General features: G+C 46.3%; 1 protein-coding gene across 5 annotated transcripts in view; it reads left to right on the forward strand.

The window, feature by feature from the left end:
- Window positions 1-2,965: 2,965 nt before the first annotated feature.
- Window positions 2,966-18,553, forward strand: part of LOC146812865 (ragulator complex protein LAMTOR3-like) — a 120,968-nt gene continuing 105,380 nt past the window's right edge. Inside the window, exons 1-2 of one of the 5 annotated variants that reach the window (XM_085619941.1) lie at window positions 6,754-6,793; window positions 7,222-7,292. The gene's annotated coding sequence lies outside the window, so the exon portion shown is untranslated. Of the gene's footprint in view, window positions 3,354-6,706; window positions 6,794-7,221; window positions 7,293-18,553 lie in introns of those variants that run through there. The other 4 variants (XM_085619940.1, XM_085619938.1, XM_085619937.1 and 1 more) reach the window with 4 other exon arrangements.

The following is an 18,553-nucleotide window of genomic DNA, read 5'->3' on the forward strand; positions in this document are numbered from 1 at the left end:
GAGATGTGGAGGCAGAATGTAAAGGACATGTTGTGGTCATACCGCACAACTCCTCATTCAGTAACAAAGGAAACACCTTCTTCTTTACTTAAGGGAAGGATTCCTTGTTCTGTGGCTGTGCCACCATGGATGAATAGAGCTGGTATATACAATGCAAACTTAGAGGAGGTACGGGATAGAGTAGAAAAATATCAAAAAGCTTAGTGTGGTCGCTTTAACAAAAACATTGTATAATCAAAACGCTGTTTCATGCAAGGTATGTTTGTAAGAGTATTTGTTGGAGACAAAGCTAGAAAAGGTCATTCTAAATGGTCTCCTCCCCAAAAAATTATTGTGGTCAAAGGTTACACTGTAAAGCTGGATGATGGGAATTGGTGGAATACCAGGAAAGTATCACCATGTTCTGACACTGAAATTGCCATGTCTCCTAATATCCGACAAAATATTATTGCAAACAGAGTTAATTCTGATTCAGTTAGATTGCCTGCTGTTAGGGTTAGAACAAATTCGAGATGACAATGTACAATGCCTACAAGATATAAAGATTATATATGTACATAGTTTTTATTTTCATTTATTTTCATTTTTGTTTTAAGGGGGGAGATGTGTTGTATTCTGCATAGTTCATATAGATGTGAGTTACTATTGCCTTCTCATGATAACATGGAACACTGCGGTTCCTTGGCAACCATGTATCTGATTGTAAACTAGAATGTAGAGAGAGATGAGTTGCAGTTGGACCTGTGAGCAGTTGTGTCCCAGGGGTCTGTTCCTTACCACAGAATATATCCAGTTTCTTCAAGAAGTGTGTGTTACCTTCTTCACAAAACTCCTGACTACAGAACTTTAAATATCCCTGGACGAAACTCTGAAACTGAATCCTGGAACTTTGACGATCTACAAAGCGCTAGATGACTGAAGAATCTCCCTTGGAGTAAAGGAGTTACTCCTTTGCAACACAGGAGGTGGGTTTCAGGACTTCCCAGAGGCCGACCTGAGCTCCCAACAAAGCTGAGACCCGTAGCCCTCGTGGGGACCGTAGAATCGGAACCCCTGGACACCATGCACATTTGCAAGTGCATATGCTTCTTGGCAATCCTTGAGGCTGGGCTTTGGACTACTTGTAGTCCAAGCCCCAAGCAGCGTTTCCACCGAAGATTACTGGCCTACACTCTCTGAGTGTCCCGTGGGCTGGTATTGTGTGATTCCTCTCGAGGTCCCTTCGCGATCCCAGGTCCATTGACTGGTGGGTCCCTGTGAAGGCAACTTTAACTTTAATTGGGTTTCCCTGGTTGCTCCAGACGTGCCCTGACTCTCCATTGCTTTGTGAGTCTCCAGGACCTTGCTGGTCCGCACCAAAGCATCTTTACTCTTCCTCTGTGCTTTGCTGTTGCCAAGGCTTGTTGTGTCCAATCCGGGAACTGACGCTGCAGCACTCGACATCCTTTATGGGACAGCTTGAATCCAGCTCCTGGTGGTCATCGACGACTCCTGGTCCTCGTGGCTGAAGAGTCAAGCTTCCCCTCTTCGCACCTGAAGCACCCGACATCGTGGGCATTCGTCTATCGTGCCCCTGGTCACTGGCTAGTGACCCAGACTCTGTCCCCTCTGCTTTCAGGTTCTTCACATCTTCGATCCAGGCTTGGATCTCTTCGGACACTTCTCCTCTTCCCGGCAGCAGCAATTTTGAGCATCTTGCCATTGAAATCGACGAAGACGCCTGACACCATTTGACACCTATGCACCCGGCTTCCCTGGGTGAGGTAACACGAGTACTCTGGTGCTCCCATGGGTGTTGGCCCTAGAACCATCTAAGTCCAAAAGGGTTTGTTCCTAGTCCACCTCTAAGTATCCTTAACCTTTAAAATTCCAACTGCGACTTTCCTTATAGAAGCTAACGGGGCTCGCTGCTGTGTTCTCACCCTGCACACGTCCCCCGTGGGTCCCCTGTGTAACTACCTTGGGAGGTTACTTGGGGGTCCCAGCGATTCTACAGGCTCTAGGCCTTGTGTCTAGTCAAGTCGTGGTTCTTATACCACTTTCTTAACCCCTTCCATGCTGCGCAAATTCCGCCGCTGTGCTGACGGAATCTTGCGCGGGCGTGGTCATGACGGAACGGTTCCGTCATGAGCACAGCTCAACCGTGGCTCATGACGGAACCGTTCCGTCATGAGCACCGAAGGGGTTAATATATGGTTTGGTTCGTCCCTAGGGCCTATCGTATATTGTGTTAATTTACTGTGATATTTTAATTGATATATATTTGCTTTGACTTCTAGCCTCATAAAGAGACCAGCAGGGTGTGTTTAGTAATAAATACATATATTTTATATATATACCTGATGTGGCTCTCCTTTCATTCGGCCATTCAAGAGATTATAGACTGGTAAAACAAGCTGCTTTACATTCCTCCAAGACTTAGCCTGAAGGCTGCTCTCCATAGCTACCACTAGGATAGATTTCAAATAAGGTTGTCTTTAACCTATCATCAATAAAGAGTTGTTTGGACTGGTGCAAGGTGCCCACTATAACTAGTGGACAGCATATACCAGGCCAACTTCTCACACTGTTTTTGTACTGTGTGTATTTGTGTGCGATTCCAAAATGCTCCACTAAAAATTGGAAAAAATGCCCTGTGGAAATTGTCTTACATGTTTTACTGAAAGGCATTCCCATCTTTCACTGTTTTGCCAGCACAAGTTCCTCCAGGCACCACCTGGAGGAAATTGTGCTTGAGAAAAAACACTAGTTGAAAACACAATTTTGACGAAACCCTATTTCATATTATGTCAAACAATGTTTGCACCCGATTTTAAACTTACATTGGCAATAAATAGAAGTCAGTGCACACGCACACAACTCCCGGGCTTGTTGCCCTTAGACCTTTGTTCCTTTGGGCGTCCTCTTCCCCACCTCTGCCCCTGCTCCTACCCTGACTAAACACTATTGTTGAGCGCTGCTCCGAGCTTACTTTGTGCGGGCGGTTGTCCTCGGCAGTCAATAAAGGCAGCTCCGCGGACGCCGCGTTATCCACCGCTGGATTAAACTCGGCTCACTTAGACATAATTCTATGGCTACTGCTTTCCAAAGATACAGACACATACCTATTATCGCAGACCCGAGGCATTAACCCAGCGCGCATCCCTTCCACTGGGGTTGTGCGCTGCTCTACGGAAGCTTCCAGGCGATGACTGACGGCTCGCGATAACACATTCCACACGTCATCACCACACAATCATACTTCTGCGGCACCTTTTGATTCATGGACCACACGCCTGCAGCGGGTTGGTTCTGCGAAGGACACTGCAGCAGAATATTCCGCCCTTTGCAAAGAAGCACATCCTCTATTCCCTGTGAGTGCCGTAGAAAGCGTAGAAAGCGTCTTCAGTGAAGTATGTAAAGTGTGTAATATTCCTCTCACCCCCTCACCTCCAGCGTCCCCCCTCCCTCTTCCCACAATCTTTGATGTTTTTTTTCCCTCTACTTGGGATCACTGGGATGTGTTCACCGATGGCAACTTTTTTTTAACGTTTTGCTTATAAAATCGAAACTTATTTATGTTTTTTTTGTTAAAGAAAACTGCCCTTTATACTCACTCCAACTTTAAAGGTTTCTCCGCTTGTTTCAGTTTAAATTGCAGCTCTACGGCTGATCAGAGCTGTGCTGCTTAAAACAAAATTACTGTAATAGCCGATGTGCCCTGTGATCTTGCATATTTTCCATTTAAAAAAAAAAAATGTGTTTGGGTAAACAGTATTTATACGGATTACTACACACAGCAGGTTCGGAAAAGTGACACCATCTTGAATATAGCCATGGGGGAGTTAGTTGAAGCTTGTGGTATTCACCACGTGTGAGCAGGGTCAGTCAGGCAAACACGTTTCCAAGCCAATCTCCTCTTTCGGGCTCTTGTCTGCGGTTTAGTAAAATGAGCCCATTGTCCATGGACTGCTTCACTCTCATGAGGCCTTTGTTTTACGTTACTAAATCACATCAGATTACATTACTGAGACATGGCTACATGCATTACAGCACAGCCCACAGGTAACTTACAAAACGCATGACATAGAGTATGGCGTGAGGGTTCTAGAGCTGAGAAAAACAAAAAGCGGATTGGTGGAATGTTGAACTAATCTCGACCAATGGTAGTTACTCTGGCAGGATTCCAGTCTATTATTTGACTGGGGTGAGTGTCTGAAAAGTTTCCGCACTCGGTCCATCATCTCCTCATGTTTGCTTTGTTCGCCCTAACCTGGTAGGGTATGCCCAGACATGGGTCCCGTGCTACTGATTGTTTAGCCCGTAAATGTGATTGGCTTAAAAGCTAGAGGCAATGTCTTAATCTGGTTTCTAAAATGAACCCTCTCCATGTTCTGAAGCTGATGCCAGAAGCTGTTTATCTCTCCCTGTGTGCTGTAGTTACTGCGTGCCTTCAATTGTCACTTTCACATCCACGCCACATTGTTCTTTACAGTTATTTCATTACATGAATGCAAATAGCTCTGATTCTGCTCTCAAGCCAGGTTTGTACTGCACATGGTTGCAGGCTCTGTTCAATGAAGTCTTTTGTGTATGTAAGATATTTTTGTTTCACAAAGACGTCTTAATGCTAAAGCAGAAATGTCTAATGATGTTATAACTGGGATATTATTAATTTACAGGTGTCATTACATTTTCTGACAATACTGCTAGTAGTGAATTAATCTGTTTGTAAAGGCAGACTGAATCTTGCAGCTTCCCAGCCAAAGATTTTGTTTATTTACATTGCTGATCATCTGCAAATACAGTTATGTCTTCGTCCTTAGGAAATTGTGCTTTGGAACACAAACACTCTCGAGTGTGAAACAAAAAGATTCTCATCACTGTATAATTTTTTTTTTTTTGCTCTAAAATGTCGAATTTTAAAACTGGTCTGATTTTTTAATATCAAGTTAATTATTATTTTCTACCATCATATGATGTCAGTCTCACATGTGGTCAAACAAGACTGACAAAAGTTATACATGGTACACGTGATGCCCTCCACTTACAATGTAGGTATAGTGTGCATTACATGCGCTCTGAGTCATCTCCGGAAATCTGTGCTGTAAGAACAAGCATTGCCATAGCCAATAGGTCTCACCTTTGGGACCTTATAAGTGTTTAGTTATCCAGAACAATATCCTTGGTGCAACATCAACTGTTGCATGGCTTAACACTTATAAGGTCCCAAAGGCGAGACCTATTGGCTATGCCAATGCTTGTTTCTAAAATGTTATGCATAAATCACCCCATTGGCGCGCACGTATAATAAAGTACTGTTGCATTTGCTCTTACATTTTTTTTAAGGTCTCGGCTGGTGTTGGAGCGCGCATGCCTCAAGACTTATAGTAATCAGTTACTTCTCACTCTCTACTAACTCTCTACTACTCACTCTCTACTACTCTCTACTCTCTACTACTTACTCTCTACTACTCTCTGCTACTCACTCTCTAGTACTCCCTCTCTACTACTCACTCTCTACTACTCATTCTCTACTACACTCTACCTACTACTCTCTACTACTCACTCTCTACTACTCACTCTCTACTACTCTCTACTACTTACTCTCTACTACTCTCTCTCTACTACTCACTCTCTACTACTCTCTACTACTCCCTACTACTCACTCTCTACTATTCACTCTCTACTCTCTACTACTCACTTCTACTCTCTACTCTCTACCTCTCTCTGCCTCTCTCTCTACTTCTCTATTACTCACTCTCTACTACTCTACTACTCTCTACTACTCACTCTCTACTACTACTCACTCTCTACTACTCACTCTATACTATATACTACTCTCTACTACTTACTCTCTACTATTCTCTCTCTACTACTCACTCTCTACTACTCTCTACTACTCACTCTCTACTATTCCCTCTCTACTACTCACTTCTACTCTCTACTCTCTACCTCTCTCTACCTCTCTCTGCCTCTCTCTCTACTACTCTCTACCTCTCTACCATTCTCTACCTCTCTATCTCTACCTTTCTACCTCTACCTTCCTCTACCTCTCTCTACTTCTACCTCTCTCTACGCGCACACACACATATATATATATATATATATATATATATATATATATATATATATATATATATATGCATATGCATTTATATATATGTATGTGTATATATTTACATACATACATAAACATATATATATATATATACATCTGTATATCTATATAAATACAAATATGAATGCATGCATACATATACATATATGCATACATATGCATGTTATGTACATGAAAGTTTGAAAAACACTAATAAAAGCAAAGCTAACAAGTCACCTAATTACAAACAGAATTGCTTTAACTTAAACGAGGCCGAGACCTATTGCATTTTCAATGCTCGTTTACATTTCCTGCTTTGCACCCATTCCCCGTTCTTGCACATCCCATACATTACAACACAAGAAAACTCCTGCAGAGATCTAAAACATCGAGAAAATACATTCTTCAATTAACTTCCATTACGGGCATTTTTATGTGTAAGAAAAAACATAAGATTACTTTTGCTGAAAAAAAATTAATCCTACAAACTAAATCAGAGCACTGATTTTAAACCTTTCTGAAAAAAACTCTAGATTTTATGCAGCTGTATTGTGTACGTGCACGCAACAGCTGGACCACCAATGGATAAGTGGCCTAAAGGGCGCATGCGTTTTAGCCCGTTTCTCAAGCACTTTGACGCGGACATCCGGTGGCACCGGAAAAGACGTCACCCAGGAAGTAACTAATTTTCAGGAACAGGCAAGGATCGTAGAGGTACATGAAATAGGAGAATGGTTGCTTTACTTTCCCCTTTTCAAATGCATTATTCACCAACAAACAACTTGAAGATCTCGCATTCAGCCCATGTTTCCGAATTGCTGACTTGTAGTTTATTTATTTTTTCCTGATGGTTAATAATGCCCGTTGTATCTTTTACGTTTTGACTTTTCCGGTCTGTATGTTAATTGACATCCGATCCCTTCGTGTCAAGTTCTGCTCCATAAAACTGAAAAAAAAACATTCCATCGTCATATCTGAGACTGCTAGCCTCTGATAGCAAGAGGGTATGTTTCGTTTAGTCTCTAATAGGACGAGAGTTTGTTTTTTCAGTTTTATGGCGCAGAACTTAACCCGAAGGGATTGGAGCGCTTGTACAAGGGCATTCATTATATTACACAGGGTCACATTTGTTTTTCCTTTAGGCACGGGAAGCTAACGTGATTTGCTGATCATAGGATGTTGAGTGGACGCCGAGCTCCTCGGTTCCAAAGACGTAGGTACCTCTGGCCATAACGCCAGATCTTTTTGAGGTACTATCTGGTAGTTCCTGCAGGTATGACGCATACTCATCTGAGCTTCCGCTGTATTAGGTATAACCTGCAGTTTGGGCGATCCCTGTCTGTATGGGTTTTACAATGGAGGCAGTATGTGGCTTTTTTTAGGGCACATCTAACTACCACGATTTGAGGCTGCCTGTTTATCACCTCACTTAGGCTATGTTGTTTGCAGAGCTATTCTTCAGTCATTGCTCGGTCAGTCTGCTGGGGCCGTGACATTTTTAACGTTAGGGACTGTAGTGTCGGCGGAGGTACAACGCAGACACGTGTGAGGGTTCAACTCTTCCTTTATTACACGCGACCTACTTAGTCGCTAGCCTGCCTCTAACTGCCGTTCTTTTCCCGAGCATCTACTTGCCCCGCCTTGGCGCCCCTCCCTGCCTCCTAGTCCGAGGCGGTCCTAGCACCCTTCCAATTCAGCACCACATTACATCTCCCCCTTTCTTAACAAAATTCAAAACGCTCATCCTAATACTTGATGTATATACTCAAATAACATCAACATAGTTACAGTTCCTCGATCAGCCGACTCGGCCTCTTGATGTGTCGGCGAGGGCGACTATCGACTTCAGGACTGGTTTCCCTTTGGATGGAACTACCAAGAGACTCTCGCACCTTGGGGCTACATTTCTGAAAGTGAGTCCCGTTCCTGGTTATCCTCTTGTCATCCGACTCGGCAGTGATCATAGTCCCTTTTTGTCTGACGACCACCAGAGGAGTCTCGTTAAAACGACAGTCAGTTTTCTTTTGCTGTTCCTGTTTCACCAGGACTCAGTCACCTTCCTGGATCCCAGATGGAGCAGCCCTCCTGCGATGGTCCGCATACGTTTTAATTTTCTCCTTTTTGAGTTGGTCCGTTCGAGCAATGTCATCAGTGGCCGATTCTGGCCACACGGCCTTGTCAGACCAATCCGCCATCGGGATCCGGGTGCGCACGGGCCGACCCAGCATTAGCGTGGCGGGACATTTCCCCGTCGTGGAATGAGGAGTGTTCCGGTATGCCCGTAGAACTTCATTGAGCACTGTCTGGATGTCTTGCCGTGCCACCTCTGCTTGCATAATGGCTTTCTTTAGCATGGACATGAATCTCTCGATCATCCCATTGGCTTGTGGCCACAGAGGCGTGATTTTGCGATGTCTGAAATTTAGATGCTTGGCAAAGTCCGCAAAATCCTGACTATTAAACGGGGGCCCATTCTCTGTTTTCACCGTTATAGGGATGCCCCAGACCACGTATACTTCATCTAGCACAGGTATCGTACTTGAAGCTCTGGTGGATGATATGATGGTGAGCAATGGAGAAGCAAGAGTATTCTTCCATTATGGCTAAGATGTATTGTCCCGATTTAAATGGACCAAAAAAGTCTACTGCCACTTGCTGCCACACCCCCTCCGGTAGTCTGGACATTTGCAGGGGTGCAGGAGGATCAGGCCTGCTGACTAGTTGGCATTGAGGACAGCCTCTCAACGTGTTTTCTACCATTTCATCAAGAACTGGGAACCACACTCGTTCCCTCAGAGCCCTCTTGGTAGCCACGATTCCGCGATGACCTTCATGGGCTAAATTGACTACTCCCTGACAGAGACTTCTGGGGATGACGAGTCGAGTGTCCCTTAACACTAACCCATTGGGGGCCACTGACAGTTCCTCTCTCACATGCCTGAAAGCAGCCAGCTCATTTTTGTCAGCCTCTCTGTTTTGATCGTTACCTTCCAGATGTCTCCATTCATTGTGTAGCAGTCGCCTCTTCACCTCTATCAGCGTGGCATCCTCCAGAGTAGCATCGATGATGGCGTCGACCTGGACAGCTGGTGGCCGGGCTTGGTCCGCCACAAAGCAAATGTATTCTTCTGCCACAGAAGATTTGCACCGTGTTGTTACCTTGGGGTGCCGTGACATGTAGTTAGCGGGATTCTCCGCTTTGCCTGGCTTGTGCACGATTGTATATGTGTACTCTTGAAGTCGAAGACCCCATCGTTCTATTCTGGGGGTCATATTGCCCGTGGATTGCCAAAGATGGTAATAAGAGCTTGATGATCAGTGATTAGCGTAAAGTGTTTGCCGTACACAAAAATGTGAAAGTGTTCGCAGGCCCAGACAACGGCTAAGCTCTCCTTCTCTGGTTGTGAGTACGCTTTCTCGGCCTCCGTCAGACTCCTGCTCGCGTACGCGATTATATGCCGTTGTTCTCCCTCTGATTCATATTGAGCCAGTATTGCTCTCAACCCGACTGGACTGGCGTCCACCGTAATTTCTGTTTTCTTCTTTTGATCAAAATATGCCATGTTGTCGGCAGACTCCACAGCTGCCTTGATGTCCTTAAAGGCCTGTTCACACTCCGCTGACCACTGAAATGAGTGCCCTTGTTTCGTGAGCTGCCGCAGCGGGTAGCTGATTGTCGCGTAGTTTTGGATGTAGCGCGAACAGTAGCTAGCCATTCCAAGAAAAGATCGAACGTCCCCTACATCTCGGGGGCTGGGGGTATCATTCAGCGCCGCCACCTTCTCCGGGTCCGGTCTCATTCCTGCTTGCGAGAAGATGTGGCCAAAGAACTTTAGTGTGGATTTGTGGAACTCACACTTAGCTTTGTTTAGAGTGAGATTGGCTTCCAGCAAGGCGTGGCAAACTCGCTCCAACGCAGTGTCATGATCCTGTGTGGTGGACCCATACACGAGGATGTCATCACTGTAGTTAAGAGTGTTAGGAATGTGGTGAATGACCTTCCTGATGGCTTCCTGAAATATTTCAGCCGCGGATGACACGCCAAAGCTGAGTCGCTTATACCGGAACAGGCCGACGTGAGTGGAAAACGTCGTTATGTATCTTGATTTTTCGTGTAACTCGAGTTGATGATACCCTTTGTTTAAAACTAATTTGGAGAATATCGTGGCTCCATTAAGTGCCGCAATCATATCACTGATATGCGGCCCTGCGTGTCTCTCTCGCTCAATGGCAGTGTTGGGCGCCCTCATCTCCACACACAACCTAACCTTGTCAAGTTCGCCCTTCTTTGGCACGACAACCACCGGAGAGACCCATGGTGTAGGTCCCTCTGTCCGTTCGATGATATCCGCATCAAGCAAATCTTGTAGCTCTCGTTCAACGGCTTGTTGCAGGTGGAAAGGGATCCGCCGGTGGTGTTGTGCTATGGGCGCTACCTGGTCATTGATATGCAATCGAATCTGGCAGCGAGTCATCTTCCCCAGGCCAGAGAACAGTTTTGGAAATTTCAGTGTCACATCAAGCTCATCATCCACGCGATACAGGATGTCCACCAGGCGTAGTCGTTCCGCAGTTGGAAGGCTTAGGAGACAGTCAGCTTCCGGCCCTTCGATGACGTGAATGTGTGCGGGGATGGTCCGATCCCTGTATGTGAGTTGCGTTGAAAATTTCCCCAAGCATGGGAGTGGCTTTCTTGACATCCATGTATATACTTTTACATGGGCAGGGCGCAGTGATGGACGAGTATTGATTCACTGGTAATCTGCTACTGGCATGTAGTTCAAGGAAGCTCCACTGTCCATGACAAACTTCGTATGGTGTTTTCCCACTTGTATACTGAGTCGGGGGTACTTTCTGAGTCGGTCAGGATCCGCGACCATGCATACATACTCGTCACTGTCTTGCGAGATGGGCGATAGTGACCTGGAGTCTTGAGACGACGTGTGCCTTTGTCTGTGACTTTTGTATGACTGACAACTGGACTGAGAGGAACCTGTTGACGAGGCCCGCCGATCCCGTACTGCCTTGGCCTGATGTCTTGTGCCAGCCGACCGAGAAGCCCTGTCATGGCCTCTTGATGTGAGCCTTCTGTGATTACTGCAAACATTTTCAAAGTGATTTTCCCCTCCGCACTTACGGCACTCCTGACCCATGGCGGGACACCCATCTGTGTGAGGAAAATCATACCCACAGCGATAGCACTTGAGCCGCCGATCTCTCCGTCTGTTGTTGCGACTGGAGCTGCGATGTCTCCTACGCACCGACTGTTGTGCCCTCCTGTCACTAGACGGCCTGTGTTTCGCCGGTGAGCGTCTGTGTCCGGTGCGTGATTGAATTCTGAAGGCTTGCTCGCGCTTCTCACCTCTCCCAGCCTCCATTTTCTTGGCATGTTCTTCCGCTTGGTCATGCACACGTGTCATCTCTTCTATTTCATCGAGGGAATAGCTCTTTTTTAGCAATTTCCTTCTCAGCGATTCGGATTGGCACCCCTCAATGACCCGCAGGCGCAGAGCATCCTCTGTCGCGAAGGAATCCAATTCGCAGTAACAAGCCAAGCGTCTGAGGCGGGTGATGAATGAGCTCATGGGCTCATCTTTTTCTTGAGCAGTAAGATTGAAGGTGTACCTCTCATAGTCTATATTACGTTTGTGAAGGAATTTTCTGTTGAGCGCCGCGCACACAGAGGCGTAGGATGCCGCATCCGCAGCTGGTAGTTCTTTTATTATTTGCCCAACGTCCTTGCCTATCAGGTTACGTAACGCTATGAGCTGTTGGCCAGGATCCGCCACCTACGACCCTTTCATGAAATCCTCTAAGTCCTCGAGCCATTCTTTCCACCGGAGGCCCATGCCTCCGCCAGTTTCAAGAACCAACTTCTCAGGTGGGCGCAGGAAAGACACACCGAGCATGCCCAACTGCCCATCGATGGGCGACGTAGACCCAGACGGGCGGACCGGTGACGTCGACATGGCAGGGACCGTTTGCCAACGTTGGTTTTGCTTTTGATACGATTTCCTTTAATGTTACCAATGCTTGATGATTGTCCAGGCTCGCAATTGCATGTGTCAATGCTTGATGCCACTTTCAATGTAATGTTACCAATGCTTGATGGTTTTCTGAACTTGCAATTGCTTGTGTCAATGCTTGTTGCTACTTTCAGTTTAGTGTTACCAATGCTTGATGGTTTTCTGGGCTTGCAGTTGCTTGTATCAATGCTTGTTGCCAAATTCAGCTTCTGCCTGACTAAAGATGGCCGCCGGAGTGACCTTGCAGGGGATAGGTGGAGGCGCCTGACTCAAAGATGGCCGCCTCACTTGCACACGCCCCTCCAGGCTCGATCTCCACACGCAGACCACCACTCTCCAGCCAGTCCAGAAACTGCTCCACACGTATCCCTCGAGGGGAGGCTCTCACCACGAGTCCTCCAGTGCAGGCAGCACACGACAGGGGTGGGCACCCAGATCGTGATCTCTTTGACCGGAGCAGTCCTCCTCACAGCGACTCCACCGAAGGGGGGGGCACCTCAGACGATCCTCCACTCACCAGCCACTTCGGAGCGGGCAGCACGCGATCGGGGTGGGCTCCCAGATCGTCGTCGCGTCTCGCCACGCGCGGGGGACCACCACGCAGAGTCTCACCAGAGGGGAGGCACTTCGGCTGCACACACGCACACCAGCTCCCATGCGCTGTCACAGCAGGCAGCACTCCATAAGCGACCGGGGCAGATACCCGTGTCGCGGCCCTCACACATGAACGCGATCGGGGTGGGCTGCCGAATCACCGTCCGGAGCACTCCACGCTCACGGAGCTCGTCCACGCAGTCCCACCTTCCAGGCATGCACCACGCGCTTCGTGGCCAACCCTCGTCGCCAGCTGTAGTGTCGGCGGAGGTACAACGCAGACACGAGTGAGGGTTCAACTCTTTCTTTATTACACACAACCTACTTCGTTGCTAGCCTGCCTCTAACTGCCGTTCTTTTCCCGGGCATCTACTTGCCCCGCCTTGGTCCCGCCCCTCCCTGCCTCCTAGTCCGAGGCGGTCCTAGCACCCGTCCAATTCAGCACCACATTACAGGGACCACCAGTGATACAAACGTGGTGGCAATAATAGTGTCCGTCTTTCCATTCATCACACCAACCACTGATACCTTGATCCTTGGGAAGCTTTGAATGGCATACTTTATTGGACTAATGTTCTTCTAAATCCCACATTTCGACCATAATCATGCTCCTTGCCTTGGAGACGCTGATTTTCAGTCTTGCCTGTGGTAAAAGGCACAGTGGTGTCAGTCATAACGTCTCAGCTGTTCCTGCAGCCCGTGCTCCCCTTTTCGCAAAGTTAACCACACAGCTGTTTGGTTCTACACAACTCTGCTATCAAGTATTTAAAATGTCAATGTCTGCCATCATATGTTAAGTAAAAACGTATATGTAGATGTCGAAGTGGTTAAAAACGGTGTTAGCATATTTTGGCCTCCCTCCTACATGGTTGTTTCTGAACCAAACCTCTTGAGTTTCCCACAGCCATGTATGAGTAGCGCAGGTGAGTTTTTTTTTTTTTTGGTTTCTGCTTTGAAGTCATGTTTATCAGATTATAAAACCTGGGTCTCTAGGTACAGAATGCAGTGTGAAACCGGACCTGGCAAAGCAAATAGTTGGCCGTCACCCTCTTGGATTTGTCAGTGCTAGTTTTGCATCATCATGTCTTTTGCAAAATGCTGTCAGCAGAAGCTGCAGGGTTCTTGTCAGTGTAAAAAAAAAAAAAATGGCTAAAAGCAAAGTTTTTTTTTTGTTCTCAGATGGCACACTTGCTAGAACAGTTGATGACACTGAAGGAACTATGTTATCTCACACTGTGTCCCTCATGAAAGGAAAGAATGATGATACAGTGAAGTTAGTAATTGGCTTGAGTGCGCTGACCCTTTGGCCTCTGTATGCTGCAGTGGGAGGGACAAAAATGTAAATGACAGAACAGACCAGTGGAAGAAGAGGCCTGGCTGAACGTCCTTGCAATTTAAATATATTGGATATATAATTTTAGTGAACTCACCAGACATAAAACACCTGGGTTGGGTGACCTATATAAGAAATGATACTTGAAACTCAGTCTATCCTCTCTTGAATCTTTATTCTCACTTCTCATCTTATACTTTTTGCCAGTCTTCCCTCTCAATTTCTATTGTTTAACCATCTTTTCTTCACAATTTTTTGTTTTTCCTACCATGTTTCAGTCTTCCTTTATATATTTTTTTTATTTAATCTACTTAATGAAGCTCCCTTTGAGGTAAAAGCCTACCAGACAGCCCAGCTGTCTGGTTTGCTAAATACATTTTCTGTTGCTTACCATGTGCTTTGTGGTTTGTAACTCACATTTTCTGGCTTTCTATTTGCTAGCTTTATTTACTTTAGGCTGTCAAGCATGAGTTCACCCCTCCTGTTGCCCAAACCTTGTTTACTGTATTCTTTCACAGATTTGCTTTCTGTAAACAGGCCTTAACATCGTGTTCTCATCTTGCCACACTTACTGTGCATTCAAAGACAGGTCAAATGTAAGGGTTTCTCTTCCAAGGAGCTTGGGGTTTATTTTTCATTTTCTGACTTCAAAGTGAGAGAATTTATGTGACAGTCCTGCTGAGTACCCATGTAAGAGGAGAGCATGGTGGATGTTTTTTTTTTTTTTACATGACTAAAGATGTTTCAGAATATATCAATTAGTACAAATGAAGCTTTTAAAAAAAAATTGTAATTCTGAAGTGTGGTAGAAACAAATATTTGAATACGATCAAAACACACCAACAGCAGTTGATAACATTTGCACACGTTATCGGTTGTATGCAGTAAAACTGTATTAGGGTGCAAATGTAATGGTCAACAATCGAAAGTGTGTTGTCTTTAATGTCAGTGGGCTACCACACTTTGCATAACCCACACTACGCCACACCACTGTGACGTGCCAATCCACTCTGTGCGCCTCCACTGTAAGACACTCTGCAACGCCTATCGACTCACCCCACTGCACTTTACCCCACCCCACTCCACTGAACACCAATGTAACCCAACCTACCCACACCATTCCAGTTTGCAACAATATACCCCCCTCCAATCTACCATACACCACTCCAATCTAACCAACTCCACTACAGTCTACGTCACTTCAGTCTACCCCATTCAAGTCTACTCCGCTCTACCCCACTTCACTCCATCTAACCCAATCCACTCCACTGAAATCTACCCCACTCTGCTCGAGTCTACTTCCATCCAACCCTCTCCAATCTACCCCACTTTACTCCAATCCAATTTCCCACACTTCACTGTAATCTATCCAACTCCTCTCCACTGTAATCTAGCCCTCTCCAAACCAATCTACTCCACTCCACCACAATCTACCTCACTCCAATCTACACCACTCTACCCAACTCATTCCAATCTACCACACTCCACTCGAATCTGCCTCAATCCACTCCACTCCTCCATACTCCAATCTAGTCTACCCCACTTCACCTCACCCCAGTCTACTATACCCCACTCCACCCTAATCTATTCCACTACACTCTACCTCACTCCACTCCAATCTCTATTCCACTCCAATCTATCCAACTCCACTCGATCTACTCCACTCCAATCTACCCCAATCCAATGCACTCCACTCTTACCCAGTCTACCCCACTCCAGTCTACCCCAATGTATCCCACTCTACCTGATCTACCCCAGTCTACTCCAATCCATCCCAATATACCCCATCCCAGTCTACTCCAATCTACCCACTCATCCCCAATCTACCCCACTCCATCATTCTACCCAACTGCGCTCTACCACTCCACTTTACCCAAATCTAATCTAGTCCAATCTAGCCCAATTTGCGCCTCCCCATGCTACCCACTCCCATCTCCAGCACTGTATTCTACCCCACTTCACCCCATTCCATCGCACTCATTCCAATATACCCTACTCTAAACTACCTCAGTCCACCCTAATCTACTCCACGCCACTCTTCCCCAGTCAATCTCAACTCCTTTCCAATCTAGCCAACTCTACCACTCCATGCCAATTACTTTTAACCATGCTGAGCGGCAGCCATACTGGTGTACAACATGGATAAACACATTGTCAAAGCCAATAGCTCTTGCATAGGCAAGACCTGCTGGCTTTGCCAATGCTTGTTGCTTTCTAGTTATGTGCCACTCACTTTTGTTCACTTGCTGCTTTGTTGTTTTCTCCAAGGGTGATAGATTCAGTGTACAGTGGCCACCCTGCTGTCCAGTTGCAATTTCAGTAATACATCGTAAATCTGGTGAACTATTGCCCAGAATCACATGGTGCTGCGCTGAGCTGCCGCCGGAGCCGGGGATCGAATCGTGAGCCCTGTGCTCCAAAGTCAGCTGCCCTGGCTGCTGCACCACACCTCTCCACAATAAAAAGTTATATTATTTATATATTATAACTTAATATGCAAATATATCTAATTGTTTTTTTTAATCCTCAAGCATATGACAAATTCTTAAATCGAGCGCAGATGACTCAAAGCGTCATCGGACACAAATTACCTGGTTTTTAACCCCTTCAGCGCGGCGCGGATTTCCGCGCCACGCTGAAGGTTCCGTGCGCGGGCGGGGCCATGACGGAACGGTTCCGTCATAAGCACAGCCCAACCGACGTGCATGACGGAACCGTTCCGTCATGCGCGTCGAACGGGTTAATCTAGGTTTCAATCCCTCTTTCCTAATCTCACTACAGTGTGTTTTTGAGTCAGATTTTTAGGCAAACATATTTTGATTTTAAGTGTGTAAAAACCGATTATGTACCAACGTAGGCTTGTGAGTGGGGTTTTCAGGAATGGTGGCTATGCAGGACGTGATAAAATACACATAAATAATAATACATGTGGGTATTGCCAGACGGTGAGCGGGTTGTTTCCTTCTCTGCAAATGCATGCAATAAACAGTGGTTATAAAATGGAGCCAGCGCCTATTCAAGATGGCAAATGAAAGGGATTTTTCATAGGGAAATGTCTGACCCCCTGTGGACAACAAAATAAATACGTGTCATTGTGCATTTCACCCAGGTGGCCACCAGTGAATTATCCACCCTGCATTCAATCCATAGAAGTTCCTATTTTAGATACAGATTTGGTATCTAGTGTCTGGTTTTCAGTTTTTGGCTACAGCCTCTTGGTAATCTAGTATGTGTGTGATGACCGAGACCTGCTCTTGATTTATGAGTGGTCCGTAACCAAGAGGGATGCACCAAACAAACCCTCTGGAGGACTACCCTCCCTGTCACGGGTTCACGTGTGTAGTGTGCTTATGGCAACGTACCTTGTTTTGTAGTGATTATACCATTGCAAGTCCTTCTAACGGTGCCCTGTGACTGGGAGCCTAGTGACCCATTCACCTAAAGTTATGCTGTTGGCTTTGCACCGCTAATTCTGATGCCAGGATCTTATGTTCCAGGATGCATCTGTGAAGGATGTGCAGCTTGATGGGCGTTGTATGAGTTCCTGGGTGAACCAGAGTGGCACATGCCCGTGGGTCTATTTTGGAAGCCCCAGACTGTTCATGTGCAGATTAGGTTTTTTCCCCCAGACAGTGTAAGTGTATTGCTCGCATTCCTTAGGCAGTATGAAAGGAACCCAGGCACTGAAGTGGGGCAAGAGTAGATAAGCTTCCCCTTAAAAATTCGAGTGAGTCCTTTCTGATACAGAGGGGTTTCGATTAATCTTCCAGGACTACCTTTTGACGGATGGTAGGGATAAGGGGTGGGATTGCAGTTCCTGTTGTCAGGATGTGAAGGGTCCTTGTGAAGAGGAGCAGCCCTTGTCTGTCTTCCTGATCATGTCAATTGCGGCTGTTGATAGTCAGGTGCCAACTTCTTTTTTGCCGCTGTTGTGGCTTCCTCAACTTGGAGATGACCCAGCTGGGAGAAGCATTACTCATGTCAAAGGCTGAGGCTGAAGACAACCTGAGAAGGACACAAGAAGAGGGAACTGATCCAGACCTGTTCTGCAAAGATGGAGAATTCACATCCTCTGTCTGCCAACACTGTATAAAAGTGGGAGCTTCTGATGCACTTGGTCCAGTTCAGAGTTCTCTCTGACCAAGAAAAGGGTGCTCCACAGTGTACACACAGAACAACTGTGCTACCAGAGCTGGTGTCTGCCTATCAGCAAGCTTCCCAGGGTTGAGGGGACATCACCAGCAAATCCAATTTCAAGGAGAGCTGTCTGACTTGTCCCGGGAATCCAAGGAGTCCTACCTGAGCCAGATGGAAAGAGCGAGCCAACCCTGCAGGAGGAGCTGACCATTGGCTGGGGCTAGAAGCAGTTGACTCGGATGCAGTGGTCAGTCCTCCAGAGACTCACAAACTGAATGACAGGCGTGATTGAACTTGTGGGCCAACGCAGTCAGAGGAATCACTGTACCTCAGGAAAGAGCTTAAAACATGGCTTTTCAAAAATTAAAGGTGTTTCAGGTCATG

The sequence above is a fragment of the Triturus cristatus genome, chromosome 7 (genome assembly GCF_964204655.1).
Source record: "Triturus cristatus chromosome 7, aTriCri1.1, whole genome shotgun sequence".
Classification (NCBI taxonomy): domain Eukaryota; kingdom Metazoa; phylum Chordata; class Amphibia; order Caudata; family Salamandridae; genus Triturus; species Triturus cristatus.